Source organism: Lepidochelys kempii, chromosome 11 (assembly GCF_965140285.1).
Source record: "Lepidochelys kempii isolate rLepKem1 chromosome 11, rLepKem1.hap1, whole genome shotgun sequence".
Taxonomy (NCBI): domain Eukaryota; kingdom Metazoa; phylum Chordata; order Testudines; family Cheloniidae; genus Lepidochelys; species Lepidochelys kempii.
The window spans coordinates 75,405,809-75,430,930 of NC_136390.1; the positions used below are offsets into that span (position 1 = coordinate 75,405,809).

Genomic DNA, 25,122 nt, shown 5'->3' on the forward strand with positions numbered 1-25,122 from the left:
TTGACTATTGGGTAATGCAATCAAAATCACTAAAGGACGTAAGGGGTTTCTATTGGAACTTAACTTGGCTGCCCCTGGTTGTGTCTAGTTGTACAAGATGGAAGTGTAGTCGGGGTACAGTTGTGTAGAAAAGAGTAATCAGAGTGCAAGAAATGTTAGGCAAAAGAGAATTTTCTGTGTGCGCACAGGTAAAAGAAAAGGAAAAGGGGAGGAATGATGGGAACACTGAGCCTTGGGGTGGCTCTGGGGGATCAGATTGTTGCTCTGGTGGGTGTGCATGAAAACTCTGTGGGCATGGGAGGCAGTTACACCTTGTGTAAAATTAGTATGGCTAATATAATATTATGGAGGTTAAACTATCTGGAAGGAATGTTTGCATTTTCCCAGGATGTGTACAGTGCTGAAATCTGAAACTGTGTCTCAACTGTTACCTGAGAATAAACTTAAAGCTTGGTACAGCAGAGAAACTATTGCAAACATGGACTGTTGTACAAGAGGGGAAACTGAGGTACACCACCTCATGAATTTCATAAATGACCAGTGAGTGGGGTAATTCACTAGCCTGACTATAGAACAAAATAAGGACAGCCTGGAGGTAATTCTTCTGTTTTTCCTGCAATTAGCAAGGACATTTGTAAAAGAAAGTGGTATTATCATTAATAAGCAATAATCTGTCCCCACCAGGGGGGTGGAAATTGTTTCTTTTGTTTTTCAGACACTCTACAAGCAAGCTGGCGCCAGCAGAAGAATAACTCAGAATACCATGGATCTATGTTTTGTGTTGTTTGTCTGGTGGTGTTTGTCTTGTTGCTAGCATTGCTGTGTTTGAATGAACAGAAAATCTCATGATGTGGGAGGGGGATGGCTTCAAAAGGCTGACCTGGGGGGGGCGGGAGATGTGTATGGGAACGCAAATGCTCAACTAGGAGGCCAGCACCTGTGTAATAGCTACCGTGGTACCTGGAAATGGAATGGCAACTAAGGTGGTCCCCACAAGCCCTATGGAAATAATGAGAAGGGGAGGAGCTCACTGGGAATCAATGGAGGGGTGTGCAAAATAGTGTAAATCAACAGACGATGTTTGGATGTGCCCTTCTCCTATGACTATGGAGGAGCAGAATCAATGGCCTATGCAAGGGGCGGACAATTGGGTGTACTGTGTATAAGGGGTTTTGCTGGGAATGTACATATTACTGGGGGCACAATTATACCAGCCCATAACCAAACTACACACATCTACATGCTGCTATGTGGACTTTGGTGCACAAATGGATCTGTGAATCTTATTGCTGTGAATAATCAAACCAGGGCATACTGCCTGATTCCATACCAAGTGGTCAAGCTGGTTTGGACAATATCCCATTTCTCTGTGAACATTCAGTGGACTTATGATATGGACAAAAGCAAGCAAAACCTGCTGGGGCAGCTTGTTGCAACTGCCAGCAACTGGACACATCAGATCGTCACCCTGTCGAAGGAGGAGAGGCAGTGTTTTGGGGGTGTCTCAGATGTTGGACCATACTGCAGTGGTCAGGACTCGGTGTTGCTGTGGATTTTGTATTGTTAACTGTACTTGTGTTACGTTGCATATGGAGATAACCTATAAGTAATAAGCCCTCCAAACCCTGCAGTGTACTAGACAACCCGGACCCAACCTTCTCGGGCCCACTCTAATGGGAAGTCTGGAACACTAATTGGAATAGGTGTGGTATGCCCGTATGAGAGAAGGTGCAGGGCACTAGACTACACAAGGGGCAGTGGGACAAATGGAATATCGACACCTTCCACCTTGATGCCTGGCCCTATCAGGAAATGTGTCACCATATGTCCTATGCTTTTCCAGGGATACCTGGGCAGGAGGATCCCAAAAGAAAAGAAAAGAAAGGGATGGAGTGTTAGGATATAGATATTCAGGCCTGTCTGTAAAGGCCTAGACTCTAAGAATTTAGGTGTATTCTTATCACTTGGCTAGTTATAGAGGTATAAAAGAAAGAATCAAATTCACTGTCTGCCGGTCTAAGGTCCTTCTCTTACTGTGACAGTCTGAGGCCCTGTTCTTAGGCTAAGGCCTTTGGCTAAGCAACAGAGGCAGCCATAAGCTGGGAAGGGACCGGTCACATCCTCACATTCCAAACTAGTCACATTGAAAGAAGGTGCTATTGGGCTGTTAGGAATACAATCCTGTCCTGATAGTGCCTATCAGCTCCAGAGAAAGGGAAGTGCCTAGAAAATATAAAAGGAAACTTCGTTTGATAGCATCCTGTCTGGCAAGAACTCACTTATCAATAGCTGCGATGTGAAATCCTCACTTCTGTATTGTTTTGTCATTATAGTTCCCACTTTGCTGTTGTTTGTCTGTATAATCTCTGTCTGGTTCTGTGATTGTTCCTGTCTGCTGTATAATTAATTTTGCTGGGTGTAAACTAAATCAGGTGGTGGGATATAATTGGTTACATAATCATGTTACAATATGTTAGGATTGATTAGTTAAATTTCAGGAAAATGATTGGTTAAGGTATAGCTAAGCAGAACTCCCCATATAAGTTTTACTATATAGTCTGCAGTCAATCAGGGAGTGGGTGGGTGAGTGAGCGAGGGATGGAAACAGGGAATGGGGGTGGGGAAATTGGGATCATGTTTGGCTAAGGGCAGGAATGGGAACAGGGACACAGGTGTAAGGCTCTGTGGTGTCAGAGCTGGGAAGGAGGATACTAAGGAAGGAAACTGGAATCATGCTTGCTGGAAGTTCACCCCAATAAACATCGAATTGTTTGCACCTTTGGACTTCGGGTATTGTTGCTCTCTGTTCATGTGAGAAGGACCAGGGAAGTAAGTGGGTGAAGGAATAAGCCCCCTAACAGAAGTGACCTGCCCAGGGCCCCACAGCAGGGCAGTGGGAGGGCCAGAAAGAGAAGTCAGTAGCCCTGCAAGCCCTGCTCTGAGGCCTAGCTCAAGCCTTCTCCCTGTTGCCTGCGGCTCAGTGGAGCTTCTTCCCTGCGGGGGACGGAGCCAACCTGGGTCCTTCTCTTGGCACCTGCTGACTCTGCCCCCAGGGGCCCTCTTAGCACCTGAGTCTCAAGGGCTGCTGTGCCCTGGGGAACGGTGTCGTGGGACCTGGGGAACGGTGTAGGGCCCGATAACAGACTGGGATTGTCCTCCATGCACAAGGGTTCAAATCGATCTCAATCCCCCAGTAACACCACAACAGGTCAGGGAGCTAATGGGGGAGAGGGAAGAAAGGCCTGGGGCTAAGGAAAGAACAGGAGCAACTAGACTAATAACCCACCATCAATAACAGCATTTACAAGGGGCCCAACCCCGCACAACCAGCTCCCTCCCAGCGGACAGACGCGGCCCAGTGGCCACCAATAGGGTTCAAAGTCTCCTTTTGTAGAAGAGTGGGAAGGTCAATGGGCAATACCACCAGTCAGATCTGTGTTCTTGGGGAGCCAGGGTGCAGTGTCTGGCCTGTCTGACTCATGAAACCCCGGCCCAACCAGTCTCTGCTTGAATCAAAACCGATCGGAGAAAAGACTTGCAGAGAGCAGTGAAGGGTGTTGGGAGACACACCTAGACCCCTCCTGACCAGGGTGACAAGATTAAGACTTCCCCATTAGCATACAAAATGCAGAACAGAGGCAACTCCCCTAGCCTCATTTGCATGACAGATGGGACAGGGAGACTTCTCCCTTAGCATACAGAATGGTGAACAGAAAACCGCACTGAACTATGGGACCAGAAAAGCAGGGAAGCACTGCATCATGGGGGATCTCTGCTCCAGATGTTACTGAACCTACTACATCTGTGAGGCTAGAAATCAAGAACTGTGAGATCTGTTAATGGCCAGTGATCAGAAGGCAGGAGCACAGCCCTTACCTGAGGCTACAGAAGCTGCAGAAACAATTAGAATGCAAAAGGCTTGCAAAGACTACCATGAGGATTCCTTTCCCCAGGAGCTTTTCGAAGCAGCAATTCACCCCTCACAGAAATGCTGCCTTTACCCTCTTCACCTAGGGCTTGCTCTAAAGGAACACTTCCCTGAGCAACCACAGGCTCTTTCTGGCTCGCACTTACATCCAGAATCACCTCTGGCCATTCAGGCGGATTCCTACACAATCCCCTTTCAGGCAAACTGCTAGACTTCCTAGATAAAAGCTTAGAAGCATTCTCCTTCCCTTTGCCACACACAAGCTCAGGAATCTTGTCCTTCTGGCTACCAGTTACCACACCATCAGTAGGTAACACAATTAAATCACCTTTCTCCTCTCCTTGAGCCTTGGCTAGGCTATCACCCTGATTAGACAGAGTTGCTACACCCTTTCCCAGCCACACATTAGCAAGAAGCAAAATACAAGCACCAGAATTGTCTGGTCTCTGGGATTTTGCTAGGACATTAACTGGATGCACCCTAGTTACAGTGCCATTCTCCCTAGCAGACACAAACTTAGGAGCAGTCCCTTCCTGGGCTTTCGTTGAATCCAGAACCAACTCTGAGACAAGTGTACTATTCTCAACCAGCACAGGCTGAAAGGCCCCGTCTGTCTGCTCCACAGACAAAGAAGAGACGGAGACACATTCTCATTTCCCTTGTCCCAGCACACAGGGCTGTTCGCAGACAACTGCTTGGAGACCGGGTTAGCTCCCTCCATAGGCAAGTCAATACCCCTGACAGACACAGGCACATTTCCTTCACTCTCACAATTCTCCACACGGGTAACAGGTAAGGTATACGGACACTCATCTGCCACTATCCTCGCCTTCCCAAACTGCTGACTAGACAAAGCCATCAGCTCACAAGGCTGCCTAGGCTCATCCCAACTCTCCTTACCAGGCACATTGCCACTCCCCACAGACAAACTGCTGCTCTTCTCACTACTCTGAGCTACTTCCAGCAAATCACAGTTACCCTTTTCAGCTTCACTTTCACAAGCTGTACGAGCCATCATCCATCAAAAATCTACCTTTTCCTTCCTCAGTTAGGGCTTTAACCTGGCCATCTTCTTCTGAGAAACATTTTCCTGAACAGTGAGTTCTTTCTGCTCTAATTCCAGGTTCACTTCTGAGACATTAGACAGACATTCAGAAACTTCCTTCACAGCCAAACAGCTCTTTTCCTCAGACAAACCTTTGGAGAAACCCTCCCCAGGCAAATCATTGCCCATAATAGACACCAGTTTAAGATCATTTCCTTCCTGGGAGCGGCTAACTGGACGGAACAAGGCTTTAATATTTTCCCCAATCAAAAGATCCTTAGGCAATAACTTCCTGACACCAGCTACAACTTCATGCTTAGGAACCATTCCTTTCAAGGTGGATTCTGGCTAAAGGCACGCTTACAGTAAACTCACAGAGGACAACAACATTCACACTCTGATTTGGGAAGTAATCTTCCTCTTTGACAAGATCTGATTAACTAGAGCCATGGTAGAAGCCATAATTTGCCCTCAACAGCTTTTACACTTGACTTTTACATTCTCTATGAATTTTTCATTGCCACTCCCATACAGAGCATTGGCACAATTTATGGGGCACCCCCTACTGAACTCACAGTAAGAGCATTTCCGTATAAGGTGGCAGTGTTGGGGTAGATTTGGTTACACCCAGACAACTGCTCAGAGTTCTCCAACATACCAACATTGCCTTCTCTCGCTGGGTCAGTTGTATAGAGGATGGTCCTTAATGGGCCATCAAGCAGGCTAGGCAGAGCTGACACCAACTTGTCTGGGGTGTCACCCAGAAGCACAGCATAAGTTTGAAATACAGACAGTACAGAGCCAATATTCATAACTTCAACGACAAAAATGATACACACGTATAGACAGCATCATCATAACCAGCAAACCAGAACCGTGTCTTACACACCTCATTTGACCCCCTTTATATAAGATTTGGTGCCACTACAGGACCTTGGTTGCAACAATGATCTATACGGTTCAAGTCAATAACGTCACAACATGTTAAAAGGAATACATGAGAACACACTTTGTGTTAAAAGGCCTTGCTATACTAATGTTTCACAGTTCATACCTATAAGCAGTATTGGAACTTTTCACAGACGACAAGACATTCCAAGCCTAACGTGCTGTCTGAAAAGGGAAACTGAGGCACTCTACCATATTGCTTTCACGGCTCGATGCCAAGATTCCTGTACTTTGAACAACATTAATATCTTCATTGACTTGATGTTAATTGGGTTCCAAACATTTGCCAGAGCTTGTATGATAAACTAGCTATGTTCTTTAGCTCTCGGCAAGATCACATGAGACATACAGGAACTATGCTGCAAGAACAGATCCAATCCATTATTGTTCTAACCAAATTTTACCTTGAGTTTGTAAAGAGATTCAGTCCTGTTATTGAACATGATTCTGATCAACCATAGTTGTGATATACTGGTATGGCTTCTAACCCAATACTTGCTGTAGTAAGACAGAACCAAGGATAGGGAGCTCTTGGGATGCAGTCAGTGATGTTTGTGTCATCCCTTCCTGCATCAATTGTGCGTTGGGGGTGTGACGTTACTGACATGAACTGGGACCGTATACCTCAATGTTGCAACCAAGATCGTTCAGTGGCACCAAGTCTTGCATAAAGGGGGTCAAAGAAGGTGTCTCAGACAAGGTTATGGTTTGCTGGCTATGATTATGCTATCTGTATGTCTGTATCATTTTTGTAGTTGAAGTTATGAATATTGGCTCTGTACTGTCTGTATTTCAAACTTATGCTATGCTTCTGGGTGACACCCCAGACAAGTTGGTGTCAGCTCTGCCTAGCCTGCTTGATGGCCCATTAAGGACCATCCTCTATACAACTGACCCAGTGAGAGATGGCAGACACACTTTGTGACCCAGCAAGGTGTGCAGGAACATGCCTATGAACAGAACTCTGAGGTTTTTCCAGGCTATGGGACGGACAGCTTGTCCTCGGGACAAAGAAAGTAGAGACCACATGGCAAGAGACTATAAAAAGCTGCTGCAGCTCCTCCATCTTGTCTTCAATCCTGCTTCTTACCTCTGGAGGGACTTTGCTACAAAGGGAAGCTCTACACAAAGGACTGATGACCCATCCCAGCTGTGGATGGACTCCAGAGCCTTGATTTGAACCTGCAGTTTATTCCATCACTGCTACAAGCCTGAACCAAGACCTTTGCCCTTACTGTATGTAATTGATTCCATGTAACCAATTCTAGCTCTCATCTATATCTTTTTCCTTAATGAATAAACTTTTAAATTTTAGATTCTAAAGGATTGGCAAGAGCGTGATTCATGGATAAGATCTGATTTGTATATTGAGCTGGGTCTGGGGCTTGGTCCTTTGGGATGGAGAGAACCATTTTTCTTTTACTTGGGTATTGGTTTTCATAACCATTTGTCCCCATAATGGGTGGCACTGGGAAACGGGAGTGCCTAAGGGAATTGCTTGTGTGACTTGTGGTTAGGCAGTGGGGTAAAACTAAAGTCGTCTCTCTTTGGCTGGTTTGGTTTCACTTGGTGTGCAATGGAACCCCAGGTTTGGGCCATAACTGCCCTGCTTTAAGCAAATTGTCCTGAGTTGGCAGGTCCCACCAGTTGGGTCCCCCCAAAACCAGCATCCTTACAGCTTGCACACACCCACCTCAGCAATTATCAGACCAATTCTAGTCATGAATCCTTGATATTCAAAATACTGAAGCAGCCCATTAGCATTGTGAGCTCCTGGGAAGAAAACATCACCCACAGCCAAGAGTGATCATCTCATCTTGTCTAGCCTGGAGACATCTTGTCTAGCCTTGTCTAGCCTGGAGACATCTTGTCTAGCCTTGAGTCATCAGTTTAGCCATAAACAAATCTTTTACCTAAGCTAAAGATCCCTGTAGCACTCCAAATCCTGTGGGGTTTGCTCATCAAGTGGTTACTACCAGTACAATTGTGATGTGAAAGCAGGGATAGGGACGTGCTAAACCTGTGGCCTTTTAGGTTGCAGCTTGAAAGTGTTTGCTGGCCCCTCCTATCGAACCCAGGGGCATAGAAAGGGGACAGCTTAAAAGTGCTGATTGACCTGATCTGCTCAGACTTACACTGTTAGTGTGCGTGGGTGTGTGCGTGTTCCTCTGGTTTTATGGCTGGAGGATGCCGCCCTGGGGAACCTAGGTCCTGCAGGATAGCTCCATTGGGAGGGTGCAGTGGGGCAGCTGCCCCACTCCTGGAAAATAAGGGTTAAAAGCAGCCCTGGAGAGGGCTGCAGCAGGGAAAGGGATTAAGAGGAGCTGGGGAAAGCTCAGTTAGGGCCCAGCTGGCCCTGATAGAAGAGCTGCAGGGCCAGCAGGCAGGGGAATCTCACTCTAGCCCTGGATGGGAAGGGCTAGCTGCCTGGGAGCAAAGTACCTGAAGCTGAACAGTGCTGGGGAAGGATAAAAGGGAACTGGGGAGCTCCAGCCTGGTAAACCCCCAGGCTGCAGGCCTTGTTGAAGGTCTATGAAAGGTACAGGGGCTGCAGAGGGGTAGCCCAGGGATAGGCAGAGGCACCTTGTCCTAATCCCTTATCAGTGATGAGTGGCCATTAGTGACTGCAGTCTGCCACAGTGAGTGGGGCCTAGATGACGACTGGCAGTAGCCACCAAGGCAAGGTGGGTTGAGAGGGTTGGGAGTTCCCCTGGGAGGGGAGACCCAGAGTGTGGGGGTACTGCTGGGGCAGAATCCCAGTGTAAAGGGCACCAGAGTCGGGGAGGGACACGGGGCCAGCGGCAGGCGAGACACCAGCCTGCAGAGGGCGCTCCGTAAGCTGGAAAAGAGCTAATTCCCAGACAACCAGCAAAGGAGGTGCCGCCCCGGTGAGTCGTCGCCTTGCCACAGAGGGGACTTGCAGAAGGGAGGAGTAGCGCTCCATCTGAACACACAAGTGACATAAGCAGCACATGGACAGAATTACAGAACCCCCCGCTCCCCAGCAGAGTAACCCTAATCAAGGAGCCTACCCCACAGGAACGGGCAAATCTGGTCCCAGCACGTCCCCGGCTGCGTTGCGTCTCCCTCCGCTCCACTCCACCAACAGCCAACGATCCAGTGTAAACCAAGCCCATTGTCTCCGAGCGCTGGCTTCTGATTGGCTCCCCGCGTGTTCCGTCTGCGCCCGGCATTCCAGGCCCCCTGGGACGCGGGATCCTGAGCTCTGCAGCCATCGCGGCTGTAGGCCAGGGGCGAGTCCCCTCCAGGCAGTGCCGGATGAACTCCCGGGCCCAGGGGGCTCATGCCCAGGGGCCTCGGGCAACTTGGGGGGCCCTGGGAAAATCTCATGATGCGAGGGCAGGATGATATAGCTGCTGCGCCCTCTCTTCTGCTGGCCGTGCTGGCCATGCGTGGGCAGGGGTGGCAAGTTTGTAGAAATTTTGGTGGTGCCCAGAACTCGCCCCCGCCCAAACTCCTCCCCCCACCTGCCCAAGGCCTTGGGAGGAAGTTTGGGTTGGGGAGGAGGTCTGGGGTGCAGGCCCTAGGATGGGGCAGGGATTGGGGTTCAGGCTCTGGGAAGGAATTTGGGGATGGGAAGGTGTGCGGAGGGAAGGGGTACAGCTTCTGGGAGGGAGTTTGTGGATGGGAGGGGGTGGAGGGAGAGGGCTGTGGGGTGTGGCTGCAGATGAGGGGTTTGGGGTATGGGAGAGGCTCAGGGTGAGAGTAGGAGTGTGGGGGGTGAGGGGCTGTGGAGCTTGGGGTTTAGAGAGGCTCAGGGCTGGGGCAGAGGGTTGGAGTGCCGGGGGGTGAGGGCTCTGGCTGGGGCTGGAGATAAGGGGTTTGGGGTGTTGGAGGGGGCTCAGGGCTGGGGCAGAGGGTTGGAGTGCCGGGGGATGAGGGCTCGGGCTGGGGCTGGAGATGAGGAGTTTGGGGTGTTAGAGAGGCTCAGGGCTGGGACAGAGGGTTGGAGTGCCGGGGGGTGAGGGCTCTGGCTGGGGCTGGAGATGAGGGGTTTGGGGTGTTGGAGGGGGCTCAGGGCTGGGGCAGAGGGTTGAGGGTGTGGTCGGGGGGTGAAAGCTCTGGCTGAGGGTAAGGGCTCTGGGGTGGGGCAGGGCTGGGGATGAGTTTGGGGTGCAGGCAGGCTGCTCCGGGCCAGGGGCCAGAGAGGAGGACTCCCCCCAGCCCTTTCCCTGCCGGCAGCAGCGAGCTCTGGGGGAGGAGCCCCCCTTTCTTGCCCCCCAGCAGCACACTCAGCCCCACCACTGTCACTGCATGTGATCCTAGGGCCCCTCTCAGGCCCAGGAATCTCCCTCGCCTCCCCCGTGGTGGGTGCCGGGGGGAGCTGCGTGCGCCTCCTCCCCTGCTGTTCCCCTGCCTGTAGCCGCACTGGGGGCGAGGGATGGGGCTGCCCCTTGCCCAGCATGGGGCAGGAGCGGTGACTGAAGGCGGGGGGCCCCCTGTGCTGGAGGAGGGTCCCGCCGGAAAAGGGAAGGTGTGAGGTGGAAGGGCAGGCTCAGTCAGTCTGCTCTGGGTATCGAGGGAGGGGCACCAGGACCCTGGGGCAGCGGTTGCTGCAGGGAGGCAGCATGGAGCTGCAGGGCAGAGGCAGAGGCAGGGACCTTCTGCTCCAGGGTCCGGGGAGGCATGCGGGGGGCCGAGGGGTTTTTCTGCCTCCAGCCTCAGTTTTGAGGCCTTTGCATACCCCTGTCCCTGAGTCTCACAATGCAGCATTATTTACCCCATCCTAGTGTGTCATGATGTAACCCCATGGACCTCCCCTGCACCTCTGAGACCATGGTGGAGCCCACCTCCCCATGCACGTGGTTCACAGCCTTGGCATCTTAGTGTGGGTTCTTGCCTTGTCTGTTGTGACAGGGCATTGTTCAGCCCGTGCTCATCTGATACGAGGCCTTCTGCAGTACAGTTCTCCCACCTTATCAGTGGATGAAACACTGTGGTGCTATTTATCCCAGACCGTATCTTTAAGATCTTTATGTGTGTTTCCCCCTCATCCAGCAGGGACTGATGTGGTCCTCTTTACACTGGGCCACAGCTTCCAGCCCCAACTCACTCAGCTGCCAATTTCACAAATGAATTGTGGCCCGCCCAAGTTTACTTAAAAAAGATGGTCAGTAGATGGTCAGTGCGAGCGACTGTTGACATGGGCTAATGGGCGTCTCTTGCTACGTGAATGCCAACACCAAGCCGGGTTGGGGGATAAAACATAAAGGACAAACCCAGATAGTTATAGAAGTGGGAGACATTTATCTTGTGAGAAAGTTCCAGTGACATTTTCCCCTCCAATACAGTGACGATATAATGCTATAAACCAACTCTGAGAGTGTAAAAGTCAATGGTAAAAGCTGTGGAAGGCAAATTATGGCTTCTAACATGGCTCTAGTTAAGCAGATCTTGTCAAAAAGGAAGATTACTTACCAAATCAGAGTGTGAATGTTGTAGTCATCTCTGAGTTTACTGGAAGCGTGCCTTTAGCCAGAATCCACCTTGAATGGAATGGTTCCTAAGCATGAAGTTATAGCTGGTGTAAGGAAGTTATTGCCTAAGGATCTTTTGATTAGGGAAAACATTAAAGCTTTGTTCAGTTCAGGTAACCAGTCACAGGAAAGGAATGATCTTAAACTGGTGTCTATTATGGGCAATGATTTGCCTGGGGACGGTTTCTCCAAAGGTTTGTCTGAGGAAAAGAGCTGTTTGGCTGTGAAGGAAGTTTCTGAATGTCTGTCTAATGTCTCAGAAGTGAACCTTGAATTAGAGCAGAAAGAACTCATCAGTCAAGAAAATGTTTCTCAGGAGCAGATGAAAGTGTATGATCAGGTTAAAGCCCTAACTGAGGAAGGAAAAAGTAGATTTTTGATGGGTGATGGCTTGGGGGCTCATACAGCTTGTGAAAGTGAAGCTGAAAAGGGTAACTGTGATTTGCTGGAAGTAGCTCAGAGTAGAGAGAAGAGCAGCAGTTTGTCTGTGGGGAGTGGCACTATGCCTGGTAAGGAGATTTGGGATGAGCCTAGGCAGCCTTCTGAGCTGATGACTTTGTCTAGTCAGCAGTTTGGGAAGGCAAGGATAGTGGCAGATGGGTGTCCCTACACCTTACCTGTGTGGAGAATTGTGAGAGTGAAGGAAATGTGCCTGTGTCTGTCAGGGGTATTGACTTGCCTGTGGAGGGAGCTACCGTGGTCTCCAAGCAGTTGTCTGTGGACAGCCCTGTGTGCTGGGACAAGGGAAATGAGATCCCAAGCTGGGTGTCTGGTCAAGGAGAATGTGTCTCCATCTCTTCTTTGTCTGTGGAGCAGACAGAAGGGGCCTTTCAGCCTGTGCTGGTTGAGAATAGTGGAGTTGTCTCAGACTTGGTTCTGGATTCAACTGAGGCCCAGGAAGGAAATGGTCCTAAGTTTGTGTCTGCTAGGGAGAATGGCACTGTAACTAGTTGCATCCAGTCAGTGTCTTAGCAAAATCCCAGAGACCAAACAATTCTGGTGCTTGTATTTTGCTAAAGTGTGGTTGGAAAAAGATGTAGCAACCTGGTCTCATCAGGGTGATAGCCTAGTCAGGGCGCAAGGAGAGCCTAAAGGTGATTTAACTGTGTTAGCTACTGACAGGTTGGAAACTTGTTGCAAGACGGAAAAGATTCCCGAGGATGTGCGTGGCAAAGGGAAGGAGAATGTTTCTGACCTTTTGACGATGAAATCTAGCACTTTGCCTGAAAGGTGATTGTAGAGAAATCCGCCTGATGAGTTCGAGGTGATCCTGGATGTAAGTGAGAGCCAGAAAGAGTCTTTTGTTGCTCAGGAAAGTGTTCCTTTAGAGCAAGCCAGAGGTGAAGAAGATAAAGGCATCATTTCTGTGAGGGCTGAATTGCTGCTTCGAAAAGCTCCTGGGGAAAGGAATCTTCAGGGTGGTCTCTGCAAGCAGTTGACTGCAACTGAAGGGGGTGAAAGTGATTTTCTCAAGAAAGTTTGAGTTCCTAACAGCCAGAGATTTTCTGTTGTGAATGGATCCACTGACTTTTCTTTTGAAAGATCTAGTGTGGAAAGCTTTGAGAAAGTCTCAGATGGAGTGAAAGCTGTTAAGAAAGTTGAAGAGTCCTTGAAGCAAGTGGCTGTGTTTGGCCAGCTTGTTGGGGAGAAAAGATTGTTGGGAGAAGAATGTCTCCACGCTAATTCTGTAAGTAAGCAGTCTTCGCTTCAGGGTCTGAGGACAGATTTGGTTCCAGGGTTTGCAGAGCAGAACAGTTGTATGAATCGTAGAATCATAGAATATCAGGGTTGGAAAGGACCTTAGGAGGTCATCTAGTCCAACCCCCTACTCAAAGCAGGACGAATCCCCAACGAAATCATCCCAGCCAGGGCTTTGTCAAGCCTGACCTTAAAAATATTTAAGGAAGGAGATTCCACCACCTCCCTAGGTAACGCATTCCAGTGTTTCACCACCCTCCTAGTGTAAAAGTTTTTCCTAATATCTAACCTAAACCTCCCCCACTGTAACTTGAGACCATTACTCCTTGTTCTGTCATCAGCTCCCACTGAGAAGAGTCTAGATCCATCCTCTTTAGAACCCCCTTGCAGGTAGTTGAAAGCAGCTATCAAATCCCCCCTCATTCTTCTCTTCCGCAGACTAAACAATCCCAGTTCCCTCAGCCTCTCCTCATAAGTCCTGTGTTCCAGTCCCCTAATCATTTTTGTTGCCCTCCACTGGACTCTTTCCAATTTTTCCACATCCTTCTTGTAGTGTGGGGCCCAAAACTGGACACAGTACTCCAGATGAGGCTTCACCAATGTCGAATAGAGGGGAACGATCACGTCCCTCGATCTGCTGGCAATGCCCCTACATATACATCCCAAAATACCATTGGCCTTCTTGGCAACAAGGGCACACTGTTGACTCATACCCAGCTTCTCGTCCACTGTAACCCCTAGGTCCTTTTCTGTAGAACTGCTGCCAAGCCATTCTGTCCCTTGTCTGTACCGGTGCATGGGATTCTTCCCTCCTAAGTGCAGGACTCTGCACTTGTCCTTGTTGAACCTCATCAGATTTCTTTTGGCCCAATCCTCCAATTTGTCTAGGGCCCTCTGTATCCTACCCCTACCCTCCAGCATATCTACCTCTCCTCCCAGTTTATTGTCATTTTCAAACTTGCTGAGAGTGCAATCCACACCATCCTCCAGATCATTTATGAAGATATTGAACAAAACCGGCCCCAGGACCGACCCTTGGGGCACTCCACTTGATACCGGCTGCCAATTAGACATGGAGCCATTGATCACTACCCGCTGAGCCCGACAATCTAGCCAACTTTCTATCCATCTTATAGTCCATTCATCCAGCCCATACTTGTTTAACTTGTTTAATACTGTGGGAGACTGTGTCAAAAGCTTTGCTAAAGTCAAGGAACAACATGTCCACCGCTTTCCCCTCATCCACAGAGTCAGTTATCTCATCATAGAAGGCAATTAGATTAGTCAGGCATGACTTGCCCTTGGTGAATCCATGCTGACTGTTCCTGATCACTTTCCTCTCCTCTAAGTGCTTCAGAATTGATTCCTTGAGGACCTGCTCCATGATTTTTCCAGGGACTGAGGTGAGGCTGACTGACCTGGAGTTCCCAGGATCCTCCTTCTTCCCTTTTTTAAAGATGGGCACTACATTAGCTTTTTTTCCAGTCGTCCGGGACTTCCCTGGATCGCCATGAGTTTTCAAAGATAATGGCCAATGGCTCTGCAGTCACATCCGCCAACGCCTTTAGCACTCTCGGATGCAGCGCATCCAGCCCCATGGACTTGTGCTCGTCCAGCTTTTCTAAATAGTCCCAAACCACTTCTTTCTCCACAGAGGGCTGGTCACCTCGTCCCCATGCTGTGCTGCCCAGTGCAGCAGTCTGGGAGCTGACCTTGTTCGTGAAGACAGAGGCAAAAAAAGCATTGAGTACATTAGCTTTTTCCAAATCCTCTGTCACTAGGTTGCCTCCCTCCTTCAGTAAGGGGCCCACACTTTCCTTGACTTTCTTCTTGTTGCTAGCATACCTGAAGAAACCCTTCTTGTTACTCTTAACATCTCTTGCTAGCTGCAACTCCAGGTGTGATTTGGCCTTCCTGGTTTCACTCCTGCATGCCCGAGCAATATTTTTACACTCTTCCCTGGTCATTTGTCCAATCTTCCACTTCTTGTAAGCTTCTTTTTTGTGTTTAACATCAGCAAAGATTTCACTGTTAAGCCAAGCAGGTCGCCTGCCATATTTACTATTCTTTCTACACATCGGGATGGTTTGTCCCTGTAACCTTAATAAGGATTCTTTAAAATACAGCCAGCTCTCCTGGACTCCTTTCCCCCTCATGTTATTCTCCCAGGGGATCCTGCCCATCAATTCCCTGAGGGAGTCAATGTCTGCTTTTCTGAAGTCCAGGGTCCGTATTCTGCTGTTCTCCTTTCTTCCCTGTGTCAGGATCCTGAACTCGACCATCTCATGGTCACTGCCTCCCAGGTTCCCATCCACTTTTGCTTCCCCTACTAATTCTTCCCGGTTTGTGAGCAACAGGTCAAGAAGAGCTCTGGCCCTAGTTTGTTCCTCCAGCACTTGCACCAGGAAATTGTCCCCAACCCTTTCCAAAAACTTTCTGGATTGTCTGTGCACCGCTGTATTGCTCTCCCAGCAGATATCAGGGTGATTGAAGTCTCCCATGAGAACCGGGGCCTGCAACGTAGTAACTTCCGTGAGTTGCCGGAAGAAAGCCTCATCCACCTGGTCCGGTGGTCTATAGCAGACTACCACCACGACATCACCCTTGTTGCTCACGCTTCTAAAATTAATCCAGAGACACTCAGGTTTTTCTGCAGTTTCATACTTGAGCTCTGAACAGTCATACTGCTCCCTTAAATACAGTGCAACTCCCCCACCTTTTCTGCCCTGCCTGTCCTTCCTGAACAGTTTATAACCATCCAGGACAGAATTAAATCGGTGACTCAGCTCCTTGGGGGAGAATTGTCTTCTCCTGCTCTCTTTTACCTGCACTCTGCCACAGATTTCATCTCCTAGCCATCTCGGATGATGACCCAACACGTGGTGTTCGTTTTAAGAACACTTTCACTGCAGATCTGACAAAAGGCGAAGAAGGACCAATGTGAGATTTCTAAAGATAGCCACAGGACTTGACCCAAGAGTTAAGAGTCTGAAATTGGACTCCAAAATTTGAGCGGGATGAGGTGTGGCGCGTGGTTTCAGAAGTCTGAAAAGAGCAACACGCCAATGTGGAAACGACAAGATCCCAACCACCGAACAAGGAAATGAACCTTCCGCTGGTGACATCTCAATCTGTCCTCAACATGGACGCATGAGCTCTGGAACGGTGCCTGAAACGCGAAGGGACGTATGATTCTTCAGCACATCTGGCCTGTCAATATCCTGCGATGCCAGCTACAACAGTGCCCTGTCAATGCCTGGTCTCCCTTTTAGGTGACACTGTCAACGAGAAGTGGGCAACATTAGCTCCTGCAAATGTCAACAAACCCCTGTTTGTCTGAGCGATTGGCTGAACAAGCAGTAGGACTGAGAGGGCTTGTGGCCTTTCAAGTTTTCCATCGTTTTATTTTTGAATGCAGTTATTCCACTTCTGTTACGTGTGAAAAATGCAGATTTTTCTTCCCCATAATTACAGCACTTACTCCTAGACGACATTTGCTGACTGGCTTTAGCAAGAATCATGAAAAATGGGTCTTCACACATTTAGCACTGACTGTCAGCCCCTGCCATGTCGTGATACCGTTCAAAGCACAAGACACTGTTTTGATGAAAGTATTTTAGCGCTTGTAGGCCCGGAATGTATTCAGCTGATTTTTAGAGCCCGTTAGACTTTTGGTACGTTTTTCAAAAGCATCTGTTTAAAATAATGTAGGTCTGGGATCGGGCACCTGACCACACAGATGGGGGCCTAGAGGGCTGTTCCAAACAGGTTAGGCACCAGGGGCTAGCTCCACAAAAATACTGAGCTGGGCTTGGCTGCTACTTTCACTTTAGCTCCCTAAATCTGACACTGAGATGCCGCCAATCCTCAACCCCCCCCAGCTACAGCCTAAATGTAAGGGGACTTTTGCCCCCTTACTAACAGTCAGTGGGGGTGTTTTGGTTGGCTCGCTCCCAGTACTAAAAGGGGAAGGGTCGATGGGAAACCAGGACCCTGAGACTGATAGTCCCCAGGAACAATGGGGAGAGGCCAACGCTCCAGGTCAGCCTGAATGACAGGGCGAGAAGGCTAATGAGGGAGTCAGGAGGCCAGGGGGGTCCCGTCCTCTGTGAGAGCTGGATTTGCCTGGGTCAGACAGACAGAGTGGGGCCGAGCTAAGGAGAAAGCAGGGGCCCGAGCTGAGCTGGGGAGCGGAGCTGTGCCGATCCAGAGGGACCAGTAAAGCAGCCCAGAGAGAGCAGACCTGTCGTGGGAGCAACCAGAGCCAGAGGGGCCAGAGAAGCAGCCCAGGGAGCTGGGGGCAGAGCAGCAGCCGTGCAGAGACCGAGTGGTGGGGCTGGGGCTGGAGCAGTCCGGAGCTGGGTGCGGTGAGCAGCTGGGGAGAGCGAGGGGGACCCTGGGCAGCGGGCCCCGCACAGGGAGACGTCTCAGCCAAGGGGCTCTGCAGGCCAGGCTTGGATCGTAACCCCAACAGGGCGGGGGCCACACTGGGAAGAAGGGTCCTGCCACTTCGCGCCTGAGAGCGTGTGGCCACCACCAGAGCGAGTGTCCGACCAGCAGCATCCCCGCAGCATGGCCAGGGCCGGAGAAGGGGCCTGGGACTCACAAGGAGCAGACTGTGAACTGCCCTGACGTTCCAGAGATGCTGTTTGTGATGTTCCCTGCCACACAGCGGGGTGATGTGTTTCCTTTCACCTTTCCCATTTTCCCTTATTCTTTTTTAAATTAATTGTTGATTAAATAACTTGCATTTGCTTTAAATTGTATGGAATGGTCAGTGGGTCAGAGAAGTGCCCAGCGCAGAGAGTACCCCGGAGTGGGGACACCCGAGCCCCTGTCCTAGCTGACCACCGCAGGGTTGGGGGTCGAGCCCCCCAGGAATCCTGGGCCCAGCCTTGTTGGGTTTATGAGGACTCTGCCAGACAGGAGAGTGGAAGGGGAGTCCTCGAGGGCAGGGAGGCCACTGGGTAAAGGGAGTGGGAGCGAGGACTCAGATCCTTTCGCGAGCCCACTTCACCGGGGTCGTGCAGAAGCCAGGACAGTTCCCCACAAGAGCGGGACTATTCCCCCGCTTACAGGAAGAAGGAGGTGCCTGAAAGTAGGACCCACAAAACCCAGCGTGCGAGGCATCTCCACACCGACGCCAACCAACGGGAAAGGCCGATGGGAGGGGTGTGTCCTGAGCCCCCCCTGCCTCTCTGGATCTCAGGTTACGAGGTCTGGCTTGGAGAGAGGTACCTCCCCCGGCTCCCGCCCGCCCAGCTTTCCCCCACCCCCTGCCCTGCCCTGCCCTGCCCCGGCCGTACCTGGTTCCAGCCCGGCCCTGCCGCGGGGTGGGACCAATACTGCTGCCAAGGCCGCCCCGAGGGGGGTGCGGGCTCGGGGCAACCCCCGCTCCTCCCCAGACCCCGCCCTTCTCCACCCCTTCCCCCAAGACCCTGCCTCCTTCCGCCCCTGAAGCAGCAAGATTAATCCCATACGTTGCATTGATTGTGACTTATTTGCCTGATTTGAAACGAGACCAAAAGGACCTGAGTCTCCTCGCTGTGGATAGCCCCCCGCTCGGCCAACCAGCCCTGAGACTCTGAGGGGCGGGCGGCTGAGAGGTCTCACCAGAGGTCCCACAGGACGGCCAGGTCACCATCAGAGCGGATCGCTCTCAGATCCAGACCCACCTCTTTGTGAGGACCTCCCGCGATGAGAGCAACCCCCCCTTGCCCTCCCTCCTCCTTGGGAGAGGGAGGGAAACAGGGAAAAAAGAAGCAAGAGAAGAGGAGAAAGGAGGGAGGAAAGAGGAAAAGGGAAACCCAAAAGGATAAACCCCAAGGTCCCCAGTGATTCCAAGCGTCAAAGCGCTCGGTAGGAAATCACATTCTGCCCCCTTAAGCCAGTGTTTTCTGTGCCGAGAATCCTGCCTGCAGCAGGTGCATCAGACCCAACAGGTTCCAAACCTCTCGCAGCCTCCAACCTTGTCCAAGGGACGTTCGTTTTCTGGCACAACCAGGGGTCGGAAAGGAGAAAACTCCACAGAGGCTCCTCCTCATGCTACGACGTGAATCCTAATTCTCTCCCCGTCCTCGCGGGGAGACCGGGAGAAGGAGACGTGCGGCAGCAAAGGCGGGGGGGTCTCAGCGACTGCCCTGGCCCTGCACCTCGGCCCTGCCCCGCTGATGTCGGGGTCTCTCTGTGAGGTCACCCCCTCCCCACCACCTTTGCCCAATGGGCTGAGGTCCTGCAAAAGGCCTTTGTGATGTCACTGCCCCCCCACCCCTCCCCTCCCAGCTGATGTCCTGCCCCTGCCCAGCCTCTTGGAGCTTGGAGTTGTTGCCCCCGGATCTCCGCACTCAATGACTGGTGAGTCGGGGGATGGAGCCGGCTATACAATAAACCACCAGTTTTTCATAAATTAGTCGACTTAAGGCCAGAAGGGACCATTGGAGCATCAAATATGACGCCCTGCATCTCCCAGCCCTCCCGTGTGTCACAAGAGCTGCTTTTGCACTAAAGCACCTTCCCGAAGGGCATCTAGTCTTCACTGGAAGACATCAAGAGATGGCGAATCCATCACTTCTCTTGCCAGTTTGTTCCAGTGATGAGTAGCCCTCCCTCTTACAAATCTCTGCCTTGTTCTAAGGAGAATTTTTCTGATTTCTGCTTCCAGCCATTGGTTCTTGTTCTGCCTTTCTTTGCAAGACTAAAGAGCCCTTTAAATACTTGGTCTTTTCTCTCAGCGAAGGCACTTGCAGGCTGCCATCAGCTCATCTCTCCATCTGTTTAAAAACTAAATAGACTGAGTTTTTCAATCCCTCCTTATAAGTCTTCTCCATCCCTCAAATATGGCTCTTTTCTGCACCCTCTCCAGTTTTTTTCACGTTATTTTTGAAATGTGGACACCAGAACGGGATGCAGTATTCCAGTGTCAGTCTCCCCACTGCTGAATCACCTCCCTTTCCATCCTCTCTTTATCTATCCATGAATGGCGTCACGGACTCACAGGACTTGTGCTCTCTCTCAGCCTCGTACAGTCCTTGGGAGGAACCCCCTTCAGTGTGACAGCCCTTCTTGGAGATCCACTCTCTCGAGGGTTAAGCCGTAGGCCCTTCCGCCTCCTGGAACCCCTCTTCTCTGAGCCTTGAGCATGCCTGTCTGCCATGGGCCCCCTCAGGGAGTCCCCTCACTCTGGACCCCTGGGGCCTCTACTCCCAGAGGGAAGAAAGCAACCCCGAACTCGAGACTGCTGTGACTCTCAGCCAGCGTAAAAGAGAGGGGTTTACTGAGCATCTGAACACAGCACAGGAAACTCTCAGGGCCTCAGGCCTAATCTCCCTCTGCACAGTCCATCTAGGTCTCTCCTGCACCCGTGTGGGCTCTGGCTGTTTTCTCTCCCCAGTCCAGAAGCTCCCTCCTTCCAGCTAAGCGTCCGATATCACCTTCCCACAAGCCTGTGTCCTTTGTCTTCTGTCCCAGGTGAACAGGCTGCCTGGATCTCCTCTATCTCAGCCTCTCCTCTCCTCCCTCTTTTCTTTCCCCCTGGCTGGAAGCAGTCACCGGGTCTTCTCTCCTCAGCCCATTGTCCTTCCACTGGCCCGACCTGGCTGTGACTTCCAAGCTGGGCCTCCCGCTCACCAGTCGCTGGGGTATCTGTTCTCCAGGCCTTTGCCTGAGGGCCCAACTGACAGGAGAGATCACCGCTGGTCCTCTGTAACAGCAAACTACCTCTCCCACCTCGTTAAACAAACAGCACCCAGGGAAACTGAGGCATGCAAACCATTGAAAAACCAAGAAAATCCCCCCGTCATCACCGATGGCTTTGGCCCTGTTCCCCACAGTATCGCACCAGGAGCGGATGTTGAGTGGCTTGCCCGGTATGACACCTAAATCCTTGACAGAGTCACGGCTTCCCGGAGTACAGTTCCCCCTCGGAGGCCTGCCTGCTCTCTCCTGCTGCCCCCTCCCACTGCGCCAAGAGGGGACCTGGTGACTGGAGCTCCTGTGGTTGTGTGAGAGCGCCGGGCTGAGAGACCAAAGGGCACCTCCGTTCTGGAACAGAGGGGTCTGGCCGGTAGGCGCAGTCGCCCCCGGTTTGGGGCACAGAAGGGGCTGTGGCTGGCAGCAGCTTGAAGCCCGTCCCCCAGCTGCGCTAGGCACTGTTTGAATGAATGCAACGTCCGTGTTACATACGGGCTCCTGGGGCTCGGTGGGAAGCACTGAACTGCCTCAGAGTTCTCTGTTTGCAAGGTCGGTCCCAGGAGATTAGAGAGACAAGGCAGGGAGGGGATCTCTTTCATTCTCCAACTTCTGCTGGGGAGAGACAAGCCTTCGAGCTCCGCAGATCTCGTCCTCAGGCCCTGGTCTCTCTCTGTTAGCCGACGGCCAAGGATGTTTGGTGAGGTGCCAGCTATGCCCGTTTATACCATCCGTGACTTTAACCGCTAGGACGCACTGTCCCTTTGCGGCGGGCAGCCCGGGCTAGGCTGACGGATGCCCCAAGGTCCTAACCACCTGTGACTTTAACTGCTAGAGCTCAGAGCTCCTTCGCAGCGAGCAGTCAATACTGACTGACAGGTGCCCCAATGGCAGCACTAAGAGCCTCTCCACACCCGTGACTTTAACTGCTAGAGCTCAGAGCTCCTTCGCAGCGGGCAGCCAGGATTGACTGACAGGTGCCCCAAGAGTTTGCCCCGTGGAGGCGGCACAACTCAACGCTAGGCTCTTAGTACTCTCACCTAATGGCCAGGCTTTAGAGCCAAAATGGCTGAGGTTCTTTAATTGTGTTGGCTGCTTTACAGTAAACCAGAGAAAACAAGTCAGGCTTATGCATAAATGGTTACCAAAATTTATTAAGCTACATTCTAATCATGTGGTTACAAAATTGCTAGTGCCTACTTATTTAAATGTAGAGATGTTACACACACAAACAAGTTACAAAACTGAAGCCACAATCCCAAAGAAAGAAAACAAAGTATAGAGCTCTATTTCAAAATATGTGTACACTAAAGATAGGAGATCAGGTATGGGTGCTTCTTACCCTCCTTGCGTCTCTCGATTCCAGCGGTGCCAAGCCAGGATCGGTCACTCAATTCCGCGGAAAGACGAATAAGGGACAAGGCGTAGGGACCCTCTCAGCTGCAGAAGCCTTGGGAGGCTGTCACTTATCTGACCAGCAGATAGATAGTGAAAAGCACTCAAAAATCAGGGTGCTGTAGGTCCCCTACTTATACCTCTGTACTCCTTTATTCTCTTTCTCCTTTCTTATGCCAAATTGAGGCTGGTCTGTCGGGGTGACGCCAGCTTTCGCAAGAGTAGTTTACACTTGCAAGGGAGAGAAACAATAAGTGTCGACTACTGGACATTTCTTTTATCAGGGTAAATATTTTCCCACCTAGGATGTTGGTGTGAGTGCATCACGCTATTTAGTAGGGGCGAAGAGCCATGTCTGTCACAGGGCCTCTGCCTGCTGTGAGCTTAATCCTTGTATCTGTTCCCAGAGGCACATTGTAGCAGCACACCTGTGCTTTCACAGCTTCAAAGGCTGTGCTGGAATATATGTTAAGTGCCCTGTTCCGGCTTCCTCCTGTGTTTCCAGCAATGCTGGTCTGAGCGGGGGGGGGGGGGGGGGGGCTGTCTGGCTACACTCTCCCCAACAGAACCGGGTCCAATAAACCATATGACCTCCCCGGCCTGGTCTTTCGGTGTTTTCTGCTCCCACGGGCATGGCTGGGAAGGGCCACAGGGCTCAGCAGGTTCAAGGAGAAACCTCAACCCCACTGGAGACAGGAGGGGAGCAAACCTCACAATCCGTGTGGTCCCTGCAGGTCTGTGCAACTGCCCCCCACTCACTCAGTGGCAGTCTGTGGGGGAGGTCTAGGGTGGCCAGGTGTCCTGATTTTAGAGGGACAGTCCCGATTTTTGGGTCTTTTTCTTATATAGGCTCCGATTACCTCCCACCCCGATCCCGATCTTTCACACTTGCTGTCTGGTCACCCGAGGGAGGTCTGGCAGCCCCCTCCCCAGCCACAGTCCATGCGTGCCCAGCAGTCCCTGTGAAAGCTCACCTTTTCCGGGTGTCTGTTTCACACCCTCTGCCAGAGACGTTCCCCATTCTTTCTCCGGTTCAGCTGGCAGCAGGTCTCGTGCGTGGGGCGGGAGAGAGCTGAGATTTCTGGCTGCTGTGTTATGGTGGGATTGCTGCGATTAACTGGCTGAATGTGCTAATTCTGAGGATGAAACGGGGAAAGGGGCAGAGATCGAGAGTCAGGGAGTGAAATGGAGAAAATACAGGAAGCATTTCGAGCAAGGGCGAAGTGCAATGACCTGATTCCAGAATATTCTCTGCACCCCTTGTCTAACTCTGGGCCTGATTCTCTTCCGCATTGACGGCCCTTTCCCTGTCTCCGGCCGTGTCTGGAGGGCTTTATGCCCCTGTCCAGCCCCTTCACACTGCCAGGAAGGGAGAGCTGTTATGGAATCTTAGCCCAATCAGGAACCAGGCCCTGTGTCACCTTCATCCTGGGTTTCAGATGACCCCGAGAAGTTGGGGGGCCACCGGGGCCTAGAGCATGGCCCTGCCACAGAGGCCCCGCCCCCGGTCATCCTCTTCCCCCGAGGCCCCCCCCCCCCACTGTTCACTCCTCTGGCCCCCGAGGTCCCCCGACCTGCCCCTCGCTCCTCTCCGCCTCTTCCCCCAGGACTCCACTCACCCCCTGCTTGCTCCTCTCCACCCCTTTCCCCGTAGGGGGGCTACCGGGGGCCATGGGGCCAGGTACCCGTCCCTTTTCTCTGTCGTCGGTGAGGGGGGGGCAGGGGGGTCCTTGGGGAAGGAGGTGAAACAGGACAGGAAGAGGCACGAGAAGACGGGGCCGCAGGGGAAAAGGCCGAGGGGGGTTGGGGTGCAGGTTTTGGGGGAGGAGGCGGAGGGGGGATGGGAAGAGGCAGAGCAAGAGCAGGGCATCGGGCTAAGAGGCAGAGGGGAGCGGGGTTCAGGCGGGGCCCCCACTCCTCTGGAGCTTCGCTTACAGCGCTCGAAAGATGACCATGGGCCCACGGGCCTCCGGATGGGAGACCCGCCCCACATCCCCAGCATTTCCGCCCCACATGGATGGCCTTTTGGGGGAGGCTCAGGCTCCTCTGGCCTCTGATACGGGCTGCCCGTGCTCAGCTCCTTCCACGCTCTGGAGAGGAGCAGCACCCAGGGGTGGGGCTGAGCCGGGGGGGTGCTGGGTGAGGGGCAGAGGCCTGAGACCGCAGGGACACAGCGTGAGGCACCATCCCAGGCATCCCCATGAAAGGAGCAGAACAGGGTTTACCTCGGGTGGGGAGTGTATGGAGAGCGTCCCAGGGCTGGTGGAGATGTATTGCCCTGGTGAGCAAGTGTGGCTAAAACACAGGCCTCGCTGTGAGCAGGATTTGAACCTGCGCAGGGAAACCCGAATGGATTTTGAGTCCAACGCCTTAACCGCTCAGCCCTCACAGCTGTGAGTGACGTGGCCCCCAGTGGCAGTCTCTACTGGAGCGGCTGGAAGCCGAAGGGAGGGAGCTCTCCACCCTCAACGAGCAGCCGTAGCCATGTTGGCAGGAGAAGCTCTCCCAGCACCATAGCACTGTCCACACCAGCGCTTAGGTCTGTGTAACTTGTGTCACTCGGGGGGTGGCTTATTCACACCCCGAGCCACATACGTTCTACCGACACAAGGGGGAGTGTAGACGCAGCCTTAGCAGAGACGCGATTAAGATCCACTTCCTGGACACTACTGTGCTAATAAACGATGGTCACATAAACACCACCCTATACCGGAAACCTACTGACCGCTGTTCCTACCTCCATGCCTCCAGCTTTCACCCTGACCACACCACACGATCCATCGTCCACAGCCAAGCTCTGCGATACAACCGCATTTGCTCCAACCCCTCTGACAGAGACAAACACCTACAAGATCTCTATCAAGCCTTCTTACAACTACAATACCCACCTGCGGAAGTGAAGAAACAGATTGACAGAGCCAGAA

At 51.8% G+C, this 25,122-nt stretch overlaps 1 non-coding gene across 1 annotated transcript; it reads right to left on the minus strand.

Annotated features, from left to right (window-relative positions):
• Window positions 1-24,508: 24,508 nt before the first annotated feature.
• TRNAS-CGA (transfer RNA serine (anticodon CGA)) lies at window positions 24,509-24,590 on the minus strand. The gene has a single exon. It is a non-coding gene; the product is annotated as a tRNA-Leu (tRNA).
• Window positions 24,591-25,122: the final 532 nt, after the last annotated feature.